Raw genomic sequence first — 5,071 nt, forward strand, 5'->3', positions numbered from 1 at the left:
TATCCATCTATCTCATATCCATCTATCCATCTATCTCATATCTATCTATCTATCTCATATCTATCTATCTATTTCATATCTATTTATCTATCTATCTATCTCTCTCTCTCTCTATCTATCTATTTCATATCTATTTATCTCTCTCTCTCTCTATCTATCTCTCATATCTATCTATCTATCTATCTCATATATATCTGTCTATCTATTTCATATCTATCTATCTGTCTATTTCATATCTATCTATCTATCTATCTATCTATCTATCTATCTATCTATCTATCTATCTATCCATCTCATATTTATCTATCTATTTCATATCTATCTATCCATCTATTTCATATCTATCTATCCATCTATCTCATATCCATCTATCTATCTATTTCATATCTATCTCTCATATTTATCTCTCTCTTTCATATCTATCTATCCATCTCATATCTATCTATCTATCTATCTATCTCTCTCTCTCTCATATCTATCTGTCTATCTATCTCATATCTTTCATATCTATCTATTTATCTATCTATCTCTCATATCTATCTATCTATCTCTTTCATATCTATCTATCTATCTCTCTCATATCTATCTATCTCATATATATCTATCTGTCTATCTATCTATTTCATATCTATCTGTCTATTTCATATCTATCTATCTATCCATCTCATATTTATCTATCTATTTCATATCTATCTATCTATCTCATATCCATCTATCTATCTATTTCATATCTATCTCTCATATTTATTTATCTCTCTTTCATATCTATCTATCTCATATCTATCTGTCTCATATCTATCTATCTATCTCTCATATCTATCTATCTATCTATCTATCTATCTATCTCTCATAGCTATCTATCTATCTCTCATAGCTATCTATCTATCTATTTCATATCTATCTAGCTATCTATCTCATATCTATCTATCTCATATCTATCTCATATCTTTCTATCTATCTATCCATCTATCTATCTATCTCATATCTATCTACCTATCTATCTATCTCTTGCTCTCTCCCTCTCTCTCATAACTATCTATCAATCTATCCATCCATCCATCCATCCATCCATCCATCTATCTCCTATTTATCTATCTGTCTATTTCTGAATCTATCTCATATCTGTCTATCTCATATCTATCTCTCTCTCCCTCTCTCTCATATCTATATCTATCTATCTCTCTCATATCTATCTCTCTCATATCTATCTCTCTCATATCTATCTATTTATCTATCTATCCATCTATCTATCTCATATCTATCTATCTACCTATCTATCTATCTATCTATATTATATATTATATATATATACGACCTGTGCAGCGCAAGCACGCTGGAGCGGCCCCTTCAATGGGACAGAAGAGGCAGACTGCCAGGAGAAGGATTCGGTCGGCGCCAGGGAGGCGGGGACGCCAGCACAGGGGGGGGGGGGGGGGGACGACCCCCGGGGGGGGGGACGACCCCCTGTAGGTAAGTAAATAACTTCTGTATGGCCAATATTTAATGCATGATGTATATTACAAAGTGCATGTATATGGCCATACAGAAGTGTTTAACTTTACTTTATTTTGCGGGACAACCCCTTTAACAGGAGCAATGCTCAGATCAGCAGAGGAACTTGTCCAGAAAGCTGGATAGCTCACTCGGGAGAGAAACCATCTGGAGCACAGGCGTTCCCAGTCAATATTTCTGCTATGTGCATAGCAGGAAATATGATGTTGATTTTGCTAGCTCTTTTGGATATCTTTCCATCTGTCTCCTTTAAAATTGGTGGAAGTTCTTATGGGTGTGTTTTGCTGTTGGAGAATTTAGGCAAGGTTTTTATTTCCACCTGTCCTTGGTTATATGCTGTTTAATCTTCTCAGTCTCCTTTTGCTGATGTAAGTGAATGTAAGTGATATAACTTTTTTACTGCTAAATCTATAAGTCTGCTCGCTCTCACAGAAACATGGATACAGCAATCTGACATGGCCTCCCCTGCTGCACTGTTTCACAATGGCCTGAAATTCTCCCATACCCTGAAACCAGATGACAGGCGTGGCGGAGGAGTAGGTGCTCTTCTCTCCCCAAATTGTACCTACCAGGTCATCCCCCCTGTACCCTCACTCACTTTTCCATCATTTGAGGTACATACTCTACGGCTTTTCCGCCTGCTGTCTATGCGAGTAGCAGTTATCTACTGCCCCCTAAGTGCTCCTCGCCTGTTTTTGGACCACTTTGCTGCCTGGCTCCCCCACTTCCTATCCTGCAAAATTCCAACCCTCTTAGGTGATTTTAACATCCCCACTAATGACCCCATCTCTCCATCTGCCTCTCAGCTTCTATTGCTCACCTCCTCCCTTGGTCTCTCTCAACTCACAGCCTCTCCCACTCGCAAGGATGGCAATACTCTGGATCTGGTCTTCCTCCATCTCTGCTTTGCTTCCAACTTCCCTAACTCCCCTCTTCCGCTCTCGGACCATAACCTTCTCTCTTTCTCTGTCACGCTCCCTAACATCTCTCCAGACCCACCTACCTACCGTACCTGCAGGAACCTTAAGGCCATTCACACCCAGGACTTTGCTGAGTCCCTACTGTCCTCCCTGTCCCCTATCTCTCTCCTCTCCTGCCCCAACCTGGCTGCCGCTTACTACAGCACGACTCTCAAACATGCTCTGGATAAAGTGGCACCCCCCATGACCCAAGCCATCTGATGTAGAGCGTGGCAACCCTGGCTCACGCATCAAACACGTTCCATCCGGTGGTGCTCTAGAAGTGCTGAACGGTTGTGAAGGAAGTCGCAAACGTCCGTGGACTTCCTCCACTACAATTTCATGCTCAGAACCTACAACCTCGCCCTCCACCATGCCAAACAAGTCTACTTTACCTCTCTCGTCTCCTCACTATCGCACAACCCTAAACGGCTCTTTGATACTTTTCACTCCCTTCTAAGCCCTAAGCCAAAGCCCCCTGTGATGGATTTCAGTGATGTAGAGTTGGCTGCCTACTTCAAAAAGAAAATTGATGACATCTGTCAGGAAATAACTTCCCAATTCCAGACTAGCCCTGACCCTAGTCTCGTCAGTACTGCATCTAGCTCCTGCTCATAGTCTGTACTTAGACCAATGACTGAGGCAGAAGTGTTCAGATTGCTTTTCTCTGCTTGCCCCACCACCTGTGCTAGCGGCCTTCTCCTCTCACACCTCCTCTGATCCCTCTCCCCAGTGGTCATCTCCCATCTCACCAGTATTTTCAACCTCTCTGTGACCCCTGGCATCTTTCCCTCTTCTTACAAACACGCCATCATATGCCCACTGCTAAAGAAGGTGAGTCTTGACGCGACTGACACTGCCAACTACCAACCCATCTCTAATCTCCCCTTCATCTCCTAACTACTAGAACCCCTAGTTTACTCCCGCCTTGTAAGCTATCTATCAGAGAACTCTCTCCTCGACCCCCTACGGTCTGGCTTCCGACCCCAACACTCAACAGAAACTGCCCTTACAAGGGTATCCAAAGACCTACTGACAGCCAAATCAAGGGGCGATTACTCCCTACTGATCCTCCTCGACCTCGCCACAGCATTTGACACTGTTGATCACAAACTCCTCCTTAGTATGCTTCGCTCCATCGGCCTAAAGGACACTGCTCTCTCCTGATTCTCCTCCTACCTATCTGACCGCTCATTCAGCGTCTCCTTTGCTGGCTCTACCTCTCCTCCTCTTCCCCTTGCTGTTGGGGTCCCCCAGGGCTCGGTCCTCGGCCCCCTCCTTTTCTCTATCTACACAACCCCTATTGGACAAACCATCAGGAAATTTGGCCTCCAATACCACCTCTATGCTGACGACACCCAGCTATACACCTCTTCCCGTGACATCTCTGCACCTTTCCTCCAAAACATTGCAAATTTACAAGGGCAGCTAATCCCAGTCAAAACTTTGGGAAATTTACTGCTAGGACATTCCAAACTAATAAAATTAAAAAATACCTTTTATTAAATTCCTTTAAAAGAAGAACAAAACAAATACAAACAAATAAGGGGAAGATTAGGATTAAGAAGGCCACTAGTGACTAGTGACCAAACAGGTTGGAGTCGTATAATAGGACTCAACCTTAAAAAACGACAGCAACCGCCACTTCAGAAATATGAACAATGGGAAATCGAGTCATGTGATGAAGCTCAATTGATGTACAACATTGATCATAGATCCAGAAAAGTGATCAAATAAAGTAGAATCACTCTAAATCTGGTATCCTAATGTGAGTCGTATAGTGGGAAGGACTTGCACATAAGGAGTTTGCTCTTAAAGCAAAAATGCGCGTTACCCAACGCGTTTCTCCCAACTGGTGGGTTCCTCAGGGGTTACAATGCGCTAGTTCCAACCAAAAGGTTGGGTTGTGGCTAAATTTTTATAAAGTGTGGAAGCCACACATAGTCCAGGACTGATAATCATGGACCAGTGGTCGCCAAAATGATCTGTCTCTAAATGTAAATGCAATGCAGCGAAGAATTCCAGTGCACCGCAATTTACAAAAATCAGAAAAGAATGACCTATGACGTGGCAATGATGGTCACGGTAATGGTCATTAAGAGGACAAAATTATCCTCAAAGTACAAGATGAGATCAAAAAGAGATATATAAGCCGTCAGATGCTATCAATAACTTAAGCCCTTAAAGTCCTCAAGATAGATTTGCAGCTACCTAACTGATAAGAAACTATCTGAAGTTGCTAAATAGACTGATAATGCAACTCGAGTGAGTAGCTGAAGGGGACTAGCCCCTAGGTCAGGACAAAGAACTTAAAATCAAAGAAAATAAAGACAAAACGGCGGCATGTCAGTCCTTGTGGTGGAGTGACAGCATAATGGTGAGCTAGTCCAAGGAGCTTTAAATAGGGTTCATTAGGGAACACCTTTTGATGGGTGTGTATCCCCTGAGCCAATGAGAGGCAAAGTGGGAGGCGTACCACTCATGCTATGTAACCTAGGTAACAGGTAAACATATGTTTCATACTGAAGAAAGAGAAAAAAAAAAAAAAAAAAGGATAACAGGTGCAAGGAAGGGGGCCAGCAACCGCTGCTGTAATGTGT

Source organism: Eleutherodactylus coqui, chromosome 13, assembly GCF_035609145.1.
Source record: "Eleutherodactylus coqui strain aEleCoq1 chromosome 13, aEleCoq1.hap1, whole genome shotgun sequence".
Classification (NCBI taxonomy): Eukaryota; Metazoa; Chordata; class Amphibia; order Anura; family Eleutherodactylidae; genus Eleutherodactylus; species Eleutherodactylus coqui.